Genomic DNA, 17391 nt, shown 5'->3' on the forward strand with positions numbered 1-17391 from the left:
AATAGTTTAAAGTTGAAATGTGAATAGTTGATTTTTGTATTATATGATTTATTTATTCGATTTTATGTGGAGTGAATAAAAAAAAGTATATTTATGGTGGCTCCTAAAGACAAAGCACATACAAACTTCAAATCACATACTAACCCTGAAGCATGTACAAACTCCAAAATGTAGAAACTCCAAAACACGTAAAATCAATCAATCAATCAATCAATCAATCAATCAATCAATCAATCAATCAATCAATCAATCAAAGCTTTATTCGTCACATGCAGGTTGCCTTGCAGTGAAATGGGACCCCCCCGACCTTACACTTATAGCACAAACATTACATGGGGATACAGGTGGGAGATTGGTAGAATCAGAGAAAAAAAACATTGAAATGTACACTACAATGGGGAAGGTACAAGAGGAAAAAAAGAGACCCCTACTCATGCTATGCTTCCATGGTAGGACAGCATGAGAACAGGAAACAAAAAAACTCCTCTGCACAAAAAAGCACATAAATGTCCACAGCACAACATTGTGAAGACATGACAAGCCACAGGGGTGGGTTGGGGGTGAGGAGTAAAAACTCCAAAACACGTAAAAACTCCAAAACACGTACAAACTCCAAAACACATAAAAACACGTACAAACTGCGAAGCACGTACAAACTCCAAAACACATAAAAACACGTACAAACTCCGAAGCACGTACAAACTCCAAAACACGTACAAAAGACAACAGAAGTGCTCCAGGATGCTAGGGGCAGTGTTGAACTTTTGTTACCTAGTGGCTACACAAGCTAGCAAGTACCAACGACCGGATTTGGTGTGTGGTAATAACAGGTAAATGAACTTTTTTTTAAAAATTATTATTTGACTATTTATGAATGCTTGTGTATAAATATACAAACAATACACATATGCTTTCAATTGTGTAATTTAAGTGATCTAGGTAGCTCTGTTTTGGAAGTTCAGTTCATGCTAGAAATGTGTTTTGGAGTTTGTACGTGCTTTGTCTCTAGGGGCCACCGCATATATTTATATATAAACATATATATTTAAAACCACTTTTTTTAACATTAGTAATTCCTTTTGTGCATAATTTTATATTGTTGTTAATAATAAATTAGTTAAAGCAACAAAACACCCCGAAGAGCCGGTTTGGAGCCAAAAGAGCCGGCTCTTTTTAGTGAGCCGATCTCAAAGAACCGGTTCTCTAAAAAGAGCCGGAAATCCCATCTCTACATTTCAGTCTTCTATTAGACCAAATCACTCCACAGAAACAGCTTTAGTCAAAGTGGTAAATGATCTGCTGGTAAATGCAGACAACGATCGCACTTCAGTTTTATTACTGCTGGCATCACTGTATTTTATTGGATAGGCTTGAACATTTTATTGGAGTTACAGGAAATGTTTTATCATGGCTGAGTTTTTACTTGTCTGGGAGGTCTCCGACTGTTAGTTTCAAAAACGATCTCTCCGAGATCTGTGCAGTGGGGCATGGGGTGCCTCAGGGCTCTGTACTTGGCCCATTGCTGTTTTCTCTGTATCTGCTGCCTCTTGGTGTTCTATTACGTTCTTTTAATGTAACTTTTCCTTGTTATGCTGATAACATGCAGCTTTATGTTCCTTTAACCATTGGAAATTGGGCTGAAGTGTCTAAATTAGAATTGTGTCTATCTGCAATTAGGGGCTGGTTATCGGATAATTTCCTGCTTCTTAATACTGATAAGACAGAGTTGATGGTCACTGGACCACAAAAATTTCAATACTTGTCCCAAAATTTCATCTTGAAAATTTATGACTATGTCATAAATTGCAGGGACAAGGTTAAAAACTTGGGTATGGGGTTCGACATGGTGCTTTCTTTCGAGTCTCATGTAAAAGAGACAACAAAGACCGCCTTTTATCATTTAAGGAACATAGCCAAAATCAGACATGTTTTATCAAGCAACACTGCAGAGGTTCTTGTCCATGCATTTGTGTCTTCACGTATTGATTATTGTAACACTCTCCTTTTCTGGGCTACCAAAGAAAGGTTTTAGAGGTTTACAGATGGTGCAAAATACAGCTGTTCGCATTTTAACTAAAACTGGAAAATTTGAGCACATTACCCCTGTATTGAAATCCCTTCAGTGGCTACCTTGAAGGGGCGATCGTGGCTCAAGAGTTGGGCGTTTGCCTTGTAATCGGAAGGTTGCCGGTTCGAGCCCCGGCTTGAACAGTCTCGGTCGTTGTGTCCTTGGGCAAGACACTTCACCCCTTGCCTACTGGTGGTGGTCAGAGGGCCCGGTGGCGCCAGTGTCCGGCAGCCTCACCTCTGTCAGTGCGCCCCAGGGTGGCTGTGGCTACAATGTAGCTTGCCATCACCAGTGTGTGAATGTGTGTGTGAATGGGTGGATGACTGGATATGTAAAGCGCTTTGGGGTTCTTAGAGACTAGTAAAGCGCTATATAAATACAGGCCATTTACCTTGCCGGGTTTGAGCAGATTTTAAGGTCCTGCTGCTCACCTACAAGGCTTTAAATGGTTTTGCACTTTCATAACTCTCTGATCTTTTGCACCCTTATGTTGTATCCCATGCTCTCCGATCCCAGGATTCTGGCCTTTTAAAGGTTCCTAGAGCCAGAAAGAAACTATCCGGGTACACGCTTTTTCTTTTCGTGCCCCATTTTTGTGGAACAACCTCCCTCAAGATATTAGGCAGGCATGCTCTGTGGAGGTTTTTAAAGCTAAGTTGAAGACCCTCTTGTTCACCATATCCAACATGTCTTAATTATTTGCCTTTTAGGGTTTTTTTTTTAAATCATTTTTAACTTTTATTATGTTTTTAACTTTTATTGATATGCATCACTTTTATTTATTTATCTTTATTTTCAAATAGCTGTACAGCACTTTGTCTGAGAGCAATTTATAAATAAAGTTATTATTGTTATTATTATTATTATTATGATGAAAGAAGTGATTTTTTTTTCTAATTTTCTGGCAAGGGCTTTGCAGATTATTTTAATGTCTACATTTATGAGTGAGATTGGGTGGTAGCTGGATGGGAGTGTGGGATCTTTACCTAGTTTAAGATGTAGGCTAATGATAGCAGAGTTCGTGTTTACAGATGTAATAAGCATAAAGCTTTGTATAAGTGTTTAAAAGATTGTTTTATTTGCTGCGGATCATGAGTAATGTTCCTAGTCAAATTGTTTATATAATAAATACTTGTAAGTTTTAACTGGTTAGCAAGGACATTTCTAAATATGTTGCTATGTTCAAAGTTCTCCAAACGTAGCCTTTGCACTAGCTCCCCAAAGAATACATTGTGATATTCCTGGCAGGTCATTGTTTTCTAAATGAGTCCATACACCTTTTTCAAATAATTAAGGAAATCTTGTTCTGTAAGTAATGATGCATTAAATCTCCAACTCCTAATTGGTAGTGTGTCTCTTTTCTGTCTCTGAGAGGTAGACACCTGTGTATTATTGCTGGCAGTGATAGGACGAATCTGATTATCTGTGATGTCTCTAAAAATGAGGCTGCTAACTAAAAGGTACTCCAAGCGAGAATGTGAGTGTTATACCGGTGAAAAGTGTACTCCATGTGTGTGTTTACACTAACTGGTGAGCTGAAGGTGGTTGAAATGTCAGTATAATTCCTATTGTTGTACACTTAACTGCTGTCAAGGAGTAAACTGGCAGAAAAAATTGGCTCCTACTGGTTCCTACTTTGGAGCTGAGCTGGTCACTGGGCTCAGGCTGCTGTTGTGTTAAACTCTTTATGGGCTTCCACCCTGACCAAGTCAACCATCATCTTACGTATCCCCATTAACTCTCCTCCTTGCTAGACAAACTCCCACCTTAACATTTTCTATCACTCTAGGGGTAATTGGAGAGTTGTGCCACACATACCAGGTACAGGATATTGGCCACGAGGCCAATGAAAGGTCACAGAGAGACAGAGAAAGAACGGGATGGGACTCATGCTCCATGAAGCCGTTTGGTAAGAGAAAGAACAGCAAAAGATGGGCAAAAGGGGGAAGATAGGAGGAGACCGAGGAGGTGATGAATAGGGCTGGGTATCATCACTGATTTCTATAATCGATTTGATTCTGATTCACAATGTCCTGATTCGATTTGAATCGGGGAAATTTTGCCTCACACAGTAGGAAAATATATTATAATTCTGATCATTTATCAGTACTGACACTTGTGAGACTTCATTAGAAGTGTGAGCATCACAGCAGATGCCTTTGTGTCAAACTGAAAAACATGAAGGAGATTGTCCTGGCCTTACAGCAGATAACCTTAAAAATATTTTGCAGTAGATCAAAACCTGAAGAAAACCAGGAATCGACATATAAACATCACCTAATGCTGCTGAAGTGAAGCAGAGCAAAGTTAAAGAGGTTTAATTAGAGATACAGCTAAGAGTTTTGCAATTTGATATAAGTTCTAATCAAAGGAGCTTTCAAAGAAAAGCGTCTGGACTTCTTTAAGTTGCTTGAAGACGTTTCACCTCTCATCCGAGAAGCTTCTTCAGTTCTAAGGTCAAATGGTGGGGAGTCCCAGATATAAACCTAGTGGAAGTTTCCCCCCACAGAGGGACAAAAGGACCCCCTGATGATCCTCTAATCGCCTGCGCCAAGATGTGAAACTGGGTGTGGGTCCCAATCAGCCAGGGTTTCGAGTGAGCTCATTGTGAAAACCTGGCCCCACCTTATCATGCGAATTCCTGAGGTCAGATGGCCAGGATGTGAGTGGGCGTTAAGGCGTCTGGGAAGGGATCTCAAAACTGGATTATAGATGGCAGACAGTTAGTGTCGTAAACCACCGCCTCTGTTCAAAGATGGTCGCTCACAGTGGACATAGATGGCTTCTTTCACTCCTCTTTCAAACCATCTGTCCTCTCTGTCCAAAATGTGAACATTGGCATCCTCAAAGAGTGACCTTTGTCCTTAAGATGCAGATGGACTGCTGAGTCTTGTCCTGTGGAGGTGGCTCTTCTGTGTTGTGCCATGCGCTTGTGAAGTGGCTGTTTGGTCTCTCCAATGTAGAGGTCTGGGCATTCCTTGCTGCACTGTACAGCATACACCACATTGTTAAGTCTGTGTTTTGGAGTTTTGTCTTTCGGGTGAACCAGTTTCTGTCTGAGCGTGTTGCTGGGTCTGAAATGCACCGGGATGTCATGCTTGGAGAAAACTCTCCTGAGTTTTTCTGATACACCGGCTACATAGGGGATGACAATGATGTTGCGTCTGTCCTTCTTATCCTCGCTGGTGTCTGATCTTCTTTTCTGTGCCTCTTTGCTGACTTTAAGAACGCCCATTTAGGATAGCCGCATGTTTTGAGTACCTCAGGAATTTGCATAATAAGGTGGGGCCAGGTTTTCACAATGAGCTCACCCTAACCCTGGCTGATTGGGACCCACACCCAGTTTCACACCTTGGCGCAGGCGATTAGAGGATCATCAGGGGGTCCTTTTGTCCCTCTGTGGGGGGATACTCCCACTAGGTTTAAATCTGGGACTCCCCACTAGTGATGTGTGATACCACTGATTTCCGATCCGATACCAAGTAATTTTCAGGATGGTATCGACGATACTGATCCGATACCGATACTTTATACAAAAAAACTTATTTTATTTATTGTATCTCAAATTATAGCGTCATAATGATTACAGGACATCAGATTACTTGTTCGTATCACTTAATAATGCAGAGTTCATCATATAGAAATAAAAAAAACTGAAGTTGTGCTATTTGAACACCTCGCCTGCCTGCAGCACTAAAGGACTCCATGAGAGAGGTCTGTCTCGCCCTAGCAGCACCTGTCCCTCTCCTCCTCTTCAGTTCCTCTCAACATACGCGCCTCATATTCTGTGATATGATTTACTCTGAGGTGTTTGACAAGGTTAGTGATGTTGCCACAACCAAACATGCCAACCCTCCCGATTTTTCCGGGAGAATCCCGGAACCACCATTCTCCCGAATTTCCACCTGGACAACAAAATTGAAAAACCATATTGCAGAATTCATAGCGCGGCCGAGCCAATTCCAGTTTCCAACAATGGCGGCAGCTACTTAGTTTTAATATTACTCTTATTTCTCTTTCTGGGTCGCAAAAAAACCCCAAGTTTTAACATTTTTTCAGGTGAGAATGTAGCTGTGTGAACTTCAAATATCTGAGCCGATCGACACATCGTTTTCAAACCCCTGCGGCCTTTCGCTACTCGGGTTAAACATGATATATAAGTCACTTTGATAACTTAAAAATGTTATTGTTCGGCTTTTTCAGTGTCTTATTTGTTCGTGAGTAAATCAGTTTGGCTGAGATTAAAGTTATTAGATTAGATTAAATTAAATTTAACTTTATTAATCCCTCGGGTGGGTTCCTCCGGGGTTTTCACACAGCTGAATAATCAAACAGAAAACTAATTAACCCTTGGTAGAACCTCAAAATCCCATCCTTTCGTGAACCTCGGGACCAAAAATTGTCCCGCCCCAAAAGTGCTCTAAAAATGTTATATATCAATATTTTTTTCTACTTTAAATTAGTCAATCTTTTAAAACTACTTCTGCTTAAAATATCCATGTCAAGTTTTAATTATATTTTCATTGTTTTAACCCTTTAAATCCCAGTTTTATTACATGAGCGCCCTGTTTTTTTAGCCCCAAAAAACAAAAAATTTTCCAAAAAAAACATTTGAAGTAATATTTGTTTGTTATTATAATTAGGCCTTTAGATGGACCAAAGATTGGCACCAACATTCATTTCGATCCACTTTTATTTTTTTTGCAGGAGCGCATTTCATAAAATGCACACACTATCGGTCCTAATCGACCACGCCCAAAAAAGTGCTATAAAAAATTTATATATTAATATTTTATTCCACTTTAAATTAGCCAATCTTTTAGACCTACTTCTCCTTGAAATATTCATGTCATTGTTTTAACCCTTTAAATCCCAGTTTTATTACATGAGCGCCCTGTTTTTTTAGCCCCAAAAAACAAAAAATTTTCCAAAAAAAACATTTGAAGTAATATTTGTTTGTTATTATAATTAGGCCTTTAGATGGACCAAAGATTGGCACCAACATTCATTTCGATCCACTTTTATTTTTTTTGCAGGAGCGCATTTCATAAAATGCACACACTATCGGTCCTAATCGACCACGCCCAAAAAAGTGCTATAAAAAATTTATATATTAATATTTTATTCCACTTTAAATTAGCCAATCTTTTAGACCTACTTCTCCTTGAAATATTCATGTCAAGTTTTAATTACATTTCGCAGATTTTAACCCTTTATATCCCGGTTTCATCACATGAGCGCACTGCTTTTTTTGCCCCAAAAAACATAAAACTTGAATATTTTCCAAAATAACCATTTGAGGTAATATTCAATTGTTATTATAATTAGGCCTTTAGATGGACTAAAGATTGGCACCAAAAGTCATTTCGATCGCCTTTTTTTTTTTTTTTCAGGACCAGAAAATGGTCTCCAGGCGGCAAATGCTGCTCCTCTAGGCCGAAAAAAGTGCATCTTCCCGGGGTAAGTCGCGACGATGACCGGGGCACAATCACCGGGGACTGCTTTTTCCAGCACACACGTCCGATACCACGTGACAACAAATACGTAATTTCCTGTTGACTAAAAAAAAAAAAGCACCCTCTCACGGTCCTAGGGACCGAAAATGGTCCCGCCCGATCAGCGGGCGAAGCCGCTGCTGCACGCCGGGAATCAGGCTTCTTTTCCCGCAGGTCTGTCTAAGCAGCCGGCTGTTTTCCAGCCCGGGGTCAAATGTGAAGCAAGGGCGCCACCCGGTGGACAAATAAAAAAATTACAACTCTAAGGCCTCCTCCAAAATGAAAATGAAACTTAAAAACATCGACGATCCCTTTGACCGTAATTAATTTGCAGTGAAAAATAGCGTTTATAATGGGTTTCAAGGGGCAGAAATCGGCCACGAGGTTCGATAGTGGATGTATGCCTTTTATTCAGCCATTTAAGCTCATTTAAAAAACTCAGACTGAAATTTTAAAATAAAATCGGAAAAAAATACATGTTTGAAAATTTGGCTATACTCCATTAAACACAGTGGAAATGGCGTGGAATTAAAAAACGCAAAGGCCACGAAATGGTCCCAGGTTCTACGAATTAATAATGCAGAGTTCATCATATAGAAATAAAAAAAATCTGAAGTTGTGTCTATTTGAACACCTCGCCTGCCTGCAGCACTAAAGGACTCCATGAGAGAGGTCTGTCTCGCCCTAGCAGCACCTGTCCCTCTCCTCCTCTTCAGTTCGCCTCAACATACACTCCTCATATTCTGTGATATGATTTACTCTGAGGTGTTTGACAAGGTTAGTGATGTTGCCACAACCATACATGCCAACCCTCCCGATTTTTCCAGGAGAATACTGAATTTCAGTGCCCCTCCCGAAAATCTCCCGGAGCCACCATTCTCCCGAATTTCTCCCGATTTTCCACCCGGACAACAAAATTGAAAAACCATATCACGGAATTTATAGCGCGGCCCAGCCAATTCCAGTTTCCAACAATGGCGGCAGCTACTTAGTTTTAATATTACTCTTATTTCTCTTTCTGGGTCGCAAAAAACTTTTAACATATTTTCTGGTGAGAATGTAGCTGTGTGAACTTCAAATATCTGAGCCAACTGACACATTGTTTTCAAACCCCCGTGGTCTTTCGCTACTCGGGGTTAAACATGATATACAAGCCACTCTGATAACTTAAAAATGTTATTGTTTGGCTTTTTCAGTGTTTTATTTGTTTGTGAGTAATTCGGTTTGATTGAGATTAAAGTTATTAGATTAGATTAAATTAAATGTAACTTTATTAATCCTTCGGAAGGGTTCCTCCGGGGTTTTCACACAGCTGAATAAACGTCAAACAGAAAAGTAATTAAACAGAAGTGTGAGGCGGTCGAGAGTTTACGTCAGCGCCCGGTTATATTCACCCTCCACCGAGGGAGCTCGCGACGTACTACCCGGCTTTCTTTAGACCGCGAAGGCCGGGTCCTCAGGTGGAAGCAGCCTCTGAATTTGGACACCCCCGCTGTTTCCGGGCCGGCCAATAATAATAGTGATTTAACGTATTTTATCCGATAAATAAACCCTGTAAAATGTATTTATCACGCCCCCCCCAAACAGACCTTTTGAATGTCTCCCTAGTATGGCCACAACACCTCACTCTTGGAGCACTTTTTTGCCACATGTATCGCAAACCACGTCTCAGCTGTTTGTGGAGGTAAAATACGTCCTCAAAATTATGCTCAGCCATTGTTGTGAGTGCGCGCGCCAAGGGGCTGCAAGACATTTATACAGCCGTATTTCGCACATGACTATGAAAGGCGGAAGAGGAAGTAGTTCCTTTGAATGTAGACAATCCGAATGTTATAGTTTCTTTCCACTGTGTTCCTGTTAATGATAAACAACAAATTTACTCTAAATTACTAAAATATCGATATTTTAATGTGAGAATCGATTCTAGAACATAAATGATTGGTATCGGAGGAATCGATATTTCAGGATCGATCCACACATCACTAGTTTTCAGTCTTTGTGTTGCTCTGAGGTACGGTGTACATTTTAGGACATCGTCAGGTCTCAGGAAAAAAGTTGTCAGGTATCAGTCTCAGAAGAAAAAATGTCAGGTCTCAGTCTCACAAGAAAAAATGTCAGGTCTCAGACTCAGATGTAGTGATGGGTCGGTCGTGAACGAAATGCCTCTTAGAGCCGGGTCTTTGAAGTAAACAACGCGAACCGGCTCCTTATCGCGAGCCGTGTTTTTTTTGTTTTTGTTTTTTCCTTCTCTCACCCTCTCTCTCTTGCACTTTTTTTCCGCTTCACTCAGCATGCGAGCCTTGTGCTTTACCCTGGGAAGAGGGGGTAAGGGCGGTAGTTACACTTGCAGTAGCACAGGAACAGAGCCGGAGGGAGAGACAGAGAAAGAGAGCCAGGGACAACAACGTCACATTGGAAAGGTATAGTAATCATCCACAACTATTTTCAGTTGCAGATGATAAATGATTCAGAAAGTTTATTCATGCAGGTCCATATGACAGAATATACATGTTCTTTTTGTGTTCATATTTTAATTTATATTTAATTGTGTTGTGGTTTGCAGTGTTTTGTGTTGTTTCACTTTAAATTTGTTTAAAAGGAAAAAGCTGAAAATTTAAATAGTTAAAAGTTGAGATGTAAATAGTTGTTTTTTGTATTAAATGATTTATTTATTACATTTTATGTAGAGTGAATAAATTAAAGTATTTTTACGGAAACCGCTAGAGACAAAGCACGTACAAACCCTGAAGCATGTACAAACCCCGAAGCACGTACAAACTCCAAAAAACATACAAACTCCAAAGCACGTACAAACTCCAACGCACGTACAAGCTCCAAAGGACATACAAACCCCGAAGCACATACAAACATCAAAACACGTAAAAACTCAGAAGCACGTACAAATTCCAAAACACGTACAAAACACAACAGAAGTGCTCCCGGATACTAGGCTTTTGTTACCTAGTGGCTACACAATCCAACAAGTATCAATGACCGGATTTGGTGTGTGGTAGTAACAGGTAAATGAACATTTTTTTAAATTATTTGAAAACATATGAGTGCTTGTGTATAAATACACAAACAATACACATATGCGTTCAATTGTGTAATTTAAGTGATCTAGGTAGCTCTGTTTTGGAAGGTCAGTTAATGCTAGAAATGTGTTTTGGAGTTTGTACATGCTTTGGAGTTTGGAACATATATAAGTAAAACCACGTTTGTTTGTTTTTACATTAGTAATCCCTTTTTGCGCATAATTTTATATTCTTGTTAACAATGAATAAATTAAAGCAACAAAACAACCTGAAGAGCCGTTGGGAGCCAAAAGAGCCGGCTCTTTTTAGTAAGCCGAGCCGAAAGAGCCGGTTCTTTAAAAAGAGCCGGAAATCCCATCACTAACGCCGTCAGTGCTGAAAGCAGACATATCACAGCTTCTAAATCTGCAGGTTTTGTCAATCTCCGAATCAAAATTCCCTGAACCAGCAGCAAAAGAAGATCAAAGCTACGCTTCATGTTTGATAAATATCATGCTCTCTAACTTTGGCTGTTTTGTTTCCACCACAATAAAATCACACTTCCTGCACAGCTCTCTATCACTCTCAGTGTACTTCAAGAACAGTTTCCCATATCCAATCTCTGTTTTCTGCATTATTTGTTTGCTTATTATGCACAAGTCATGTACAGTGCTGTCAGCTGCTGTTGTTTATTTGTTTTTGTTTTTTTCAAAATTGACCTCCGATAAGAAAGCCTAATTTCTGCTGTTAAATACCAAAGAAATTTAAACTTTTTAAGATTAGAACTTATATGTCTGTGAAGGTTCTCAGTCATCCAGGTCATCGTAGTCAAAGGAGCTTGCAAAGAAAAGCGTCTGGACTTTAAGTTGCTTGAAGACGTTTCACCTCTCATCTGAGAAGCTTCTTCAGTTCTAAGGTCAAATGGTGGGGAGTAGTGATGTGCGGATCGATCCTGAAATATCGATTCCTCCGATACCAGTCATTTATGTTTTAGAATCGATTCTCACATTAAAATATCGATATTTTTAGTAATTTCAGGTTAATTTGTAGTTTATCATTAACAGCAACACAGTGGAAAGAAACTATAACATTCGGATTGTCTACATTCAAAGGAACTACTTCCTCTTCCGCCTTTCATAGTCATGTGCGAAATACGGCTGTATAAATGTCTCGCAGCCCCTTGGCGCGCGCACTCACAACAATGGCTGAGCGTAATTTTGCGGACGCATTTTACCTCCACAAACAGCTGAGACATGGTTTGCGATACATGTGGCAAAAAAGTGCTCCAAGAGTGAGGTGTTGTGGCTATACTTTCCCAACCTTGAGACCTCAGAATTAGGGAGACATTCAAAAGGGCTGTTGGGGGGGTGATAAATACATTTTACAGTGTTTATTTATCGGATAAAATACGTTAAATGTCACCGTTATTATTAGCCGCTCCGGAAACAGCGGGGGACCCGGCCTTCGGTCTAAAGAAAGCTGGGTAGTACGTCATGAGTTCCCTCGGTGGAGTGAAACTCAGCCGTCTGCTCCTTGCTATCTAAATTATAACCGGGCGCTGGCGTAAACTCTCGACCGTCTCACACTCTCTTTAATGGTCTTCATAAAGACAGCTTCAACTTTTGATAGAAGACCCAGAAATACATATTTATGGCTTCATCTTATAGAATTCAATATCCCCGTGCTGGGCAAACAGGTTTTGCAGCTGTTTGAGCTAAGATTTTCAAGTTATTCACATAATGAAAACCTATACTTTGTTTCGTGCGAGAACTCCATTCAATTGCATGTAATAGCGAGAAACGCACTGTCTTGACGAAATAAAGCGTTTTTGTACAACTTCATATAAATAGGTGTAACTTTTGATAGAAGACCCAGAAATACATATTTATGGCTTTATCTTATAGAATTCAATGTTCCGGTGCTGGGCAAACAGGTTTTGCAGCTGTTTGAGCTGAGAGGTTAAAGTTATTCACATAATGAATACCTATACTTTGTGTCTGTCGAGAACTCCATTCAAATGCATGTAATAGCGAGAAACGCACTGTCTTGACGAAATAAAGCGTTTTTGTACAACTTCATATAAATAGGTGTAACTTTTGATAGAAGACCCAGAAATACATATTTATGGCTTTATCTTATAGAATTCAATGTTCCGGTGCTGGGCAAACAGGTTTTGCAGCTGTTTGAGCTAAGATGTTAAAGTTATTCACATAATGAAAGCCTATACTTGGTGTCGGGCGAGAACTCCATTCAAATGCATGTAATAGTGAGAAACGCACTAACGTGGTGAAATAAAGCGTTTTTCATGGTCTTCATAAAGACAGCTGTAACTTTTGATAGAAGACTCAGAAATACATATTTATGGCTTTATCTTATAGAATTCAATATCCCCGTGCTGGGCAAACAGGTTTTGCAGCAGTTTCAGCTGAGATGTTAAAGTTATTCACATAATGAAAAACTATACTTTGTTTCGTGCGAGTTCCCCATTCAAATGCATGTAATCGTCAGAAACGCACTGTCTTGGCGAAATAAAGCGTTTTTGCACAACTTCATATAAATCGGTGTAACTTTTGATAGACGTTTCAGATATACGTATTCATGGCTTTATCTTACAGAATTCAATATCCCCGTGCTGGGCAAACAAGTTTTGCAGCTGTTTGAGCTAAGATTTTCAAGTTATTCACATAATGAAAACCTATACTTTGTGTCGGGCGAGAACTCCATTCAAATGCATGTAATAGCGAGAAACGCACTAACGTGGTGAAATAAAGCGTTTTTGCACAACTTCATATAAATCGGTCTAACTTTTGATAGAGGATTCAGATATACGTATTCATGGGTTTATCTTATAGAATTCAATATCCCCGTGCTGGGCAAACAGGTTTTGCAGCTGTTTGAGCTAAGATGTTAAAGTTATTCACATAATGAAAACCTATACTTGGTGTCGGGCGAGAACTCCATTCAAATGCATGTAATAGCGAGAAACGCACTAACGTGGTGAAATAAAGCGTTTTTCATGGTCTTCATAAAGACAGCTGTAACTTTTGATAGAAGACTCAGACAAACATGTTTATGGCCTTATATTATAGAACTCAAGGTCTCCGTGCTGGGAAAACAGGTTTTGCAGCTGTTTGAGCTAAGATTTCCAAGTTATTCACATAATGAAAACATATACTTTGTTTCGGTCGAGTTCCCCATTCAAATGCATGTAACAGTGAGAAACGCACTGTCTTGGCGAAAGAAAGCGTTTTTGTACAACTTCATATGAATAGCTGTAACTTTTGATAGAAGACTCGGATACACATGTTTATGGCTTTATCTTATAGAACTCAAGGTTCCCGTGCTGGGAAAACAGGTTTTGCAGCTGTTTGAGCTAAGATTTCCAAGTTATTCACATAATGAAAACCTATACTTTGTTTCGGTCGAGTTCCCCATTCAAATGCATGTAACAGTGAGAAACGCACTGTCTTGGCGAAAGAAAGCGTTTTTGTACAACTTCATAGAAATAGCTGTAACTTTTGATAGAAGACTCGGATACACATGTTTATGGCTTTATCTTATAGAACTCAAGGTTCCCGTGCTGGGAAAACAGGTTTTGCAGCTGTTTGAGCTAAGATCTTCAAGTTATTCACATAATGAAAACCTATACTTTGTTTCGGTCGAGTTTCCCATTCAAATGCATGTAACAGTGAGAAACGCACTGTCTTGGCGAAAGAAAGCGTTTTTGTACAACTTCATATAAATAGCTGTAACTTTTGATAGAAGACTCGGATACACATGTTTATGGCTTTATCTTATAGAACTCAAGGTCTCCGTGCTGGGCAAACAGGTTTTGCAGCTGTTTGAGCTAAGATTTCCAAGTTATTCACATAATGAAAACTTGTACTTTGTTTCGGTGGAGTTCCCCATTCAAATGCATGTAACAGTGAGAAACGCACTGTCTTGGCGAAAGAAAGCGTTTTTGTACAACTTCATATGAATAGCTGTAACTTTTGATAGAAGACTCGGATACACATGTTTATGGCTTTATCTTATAGAACTCAAGGTTCCCGTGCTGGGAAAACAGGTTTTGCAGCTGTTTGAGCTAAGATTTCCAAGTTATTCACATAATGAAAACCTATACTTTGTTTCGGACGAGTTCCCCATTCAAATGCATGTAACAGTGAGAAACGCACTGTCTTGGCGAAAGAAAGCGTTTTTGTACAACTTCATAGAAATAGCTGTAACTTTTGATAGAAGACTCAGACAAACATGTTTATGGCCTTATCTTATAGAACTCAAGGTCTCCGTGCTGGGAAAACAGGTTTTGCAGCTGTTTGAGCTAAGATTTCCAAGTTATTCACATAATGAAAACCTATACTTTGTTTCGGTCGAGTTCCCCATTCAAATGCATGTAACAGTGAGAAACGCACTGTCTTGGCGAAAGAAAGCGTTTTTGTACAACTTCATAGAAATAGCTGTAACTTTTGATAGAAGACTCAGACAAACATGTTTATGGCCTTATATTATAGAACTCAAGGTCTCTGTGCTGGGAAAACAGGTTTTGCAGCTGTTTGAGCTAAGATTTCCAAGTTATTCACATAATGAAAACCTATACTTTGTTTCGGTCGAGTTCCCCATTCAAATGCATGTAACAGTGAGAAACGCACTGTCTTGGCGAAAGAAAGCGTTTTTGTACAACTTCATAGAAATAGCTGTAACTTTTGATAGAAGACTCAGACAAACATGTTTATGGCCTTATATTATAGAACTCAAGGTCTCCGTGCTGGGAAAACAGGTTTTGCAGCTGTTTGAGCTAAGATTTCCAAGTTATTCACATAATGAAAACCTATACTTTGTTTCGGTCGAGTTCCCCATTCAAATGCATGTAACAGTGAGAAACGCACTGTCTTGGCGAAAGAAAGCGTTTTTGTACAACTTCATATAAATAGCTGTAACTTTTGATAGAAGACTCGGATACACATGTTTATGGCTTTATCTTATAGAACTCAAGGTCTCCGTGCTGGGAAAACAGGTTTTGCAGCTGTTTGAGCTAAGATTTCCAAGTTATTCACATAATGAAAACCTATACTTTGTTTCGGTCGAGTTCCCCATTCAAATGCATGTAACAGTGAGAAACGCACTGTCTTGGCGAAAGAAAGCGTTTTTGTACAACTTCATAGAAATAGCTGTAACTTTTGATAGAAGACTCAGACAAACATGTTTATGGCCTTATATTATAGAACTCAAGGTCTCTGTGCTGGGAAAACAGGTTTTGCAGCTGTTTGAGCTAAGATTTCCAAGTTATTCACATAATGAAAACCTATACTTTGTTTCGGTCGAGTTCCCCATTCAAATGCATGTAACAGTGAGAAACGCACTGTCTTGGCGAAAGAAAGCGTTTTTGTACAACTTCATATAAATAGCTGTAACTTTTGATAGAAGACTCAGACAAACATGTTTATGGCTTTATCTTATAGAACTCAAGGTTCCCGTGCTGGGAAAACAGGTTTTGCAGCTGTTTGAGCTAAGATTTCCAAGTTATTCACATAATGAAAACCTATACTTTGTTTCGGTCGAGTTCCCCATTCAAATGCATGTAACAGTGAGAAACGCACTGTCTTGGCGAAAGAAAGCGTTTTTGTACAACTTCATAGAAATAGCTGTAACTTTTGATAGAAGACTCAGACAAACATGTTTATGGCCTTATATTATAGAACTCAAGGTCTCCGTGCTGGGAAAACAGGTTTTGCAGCTGTTTGAGCTAAGATTTCCAAGTTATTCACATAATGAAAACCTATACTTTGTTTCGGTCGAGTTCCCCATTCAAATGCATGTAACAGTGAGAAACGCACTGTCTTGGCGAAAGAAAGCGTTTTTGTACAACTTCATATAAATAGCTGTAACTTTTGATAGAAGACTCGGATACACATGTTTATGGCTTTATCTTATAGAACTCAAGGTTCCCGTGCTGGGAAAACAGGTTTTGTAGCTGTTTGAGCTAAGATTTCCAAGTTATTCACATAATGAAAACCTATACTTTGTTTCGGTCGAGTTCCCCATTCAAATGCATGTAACAGTGAGAAACGCACTGTCTTGGCGAAAGAAAGCGTTTTTGTACAACTTCATAGAAATAGCTGTAACTTTTGATAGAAGACTCAGACAAACATGTTTATGGCTTTATCTTATAGAACTCAAGGTTCCCGTGCTGGGAAAACAGGTTTTGTAGCTGTTTGAGCTAAGATTTCCAAGTTATTCACATAATGAAAACCTATACTTTGTTTCGGTCGAGTTCCCCATTCAAATGCATGTAACAGTGAGAAACGCACTGTCTTGGCGAAAGAAAGCGTTTTTGTACAACTTCATAGAAATAGCTGTAACTTTTGATAGAAGACTCAGACAAACATGTTTATGGCCTTATATTATAGAACTCAAGGTCTCTGTGCTGGGAAAACAGGTTTTGCAGCTGTTTGAGCTAAGATTTCCAAGTTATTCACATAATGAAAACCTATACTTTGTTTCGGTCGAGTTCCCCATTCAAATGCATGTAACAGTGAGAAACGCACTGTCTTGGCGAAAGAAAGCGTTTTTGTACAACTTCATATAAATAGCTGTAACTTTTGATAGAAGACTCAGACAAACATGTTTATGGCCTTATATTATAGAACTCAAGGTCTCTGTGCTGGGAAAACAGGTTTTGCAGCTGTTTGAGCTAAGATTTCCAAGTTATTCACATAATGAAAACCTATACTTTGTTTCGGTCGAGTTCCCCATTCAAATGCATGTAACAGTGAGAAACGCACTGTCTTGGCGAAAGAAAGCGTTTTTGTACAAC

This window comes from Aulonocara sp. 'chitande type north' Nkhata Bay, linkage group LG5 (assembly GCF_057382095.1).
Source record: "Aulonocara sp. 'chitande type north' Nkhata Bay isolate Kocher_YH1m ecotype deep benthic linkage group LG5, A_spYH_male_GT1.1, whole genome shotgun sequence".
In the NCBI taxonomy this organism is placed as follows: domain Eukaryota; kingdom Metazoa; phylum Chordata; class Actinopteri; order Cichliformes; family Cichlidae; genus Aulonocara; species Aulonocara sp. 'chitande type north' Nkhata Bay.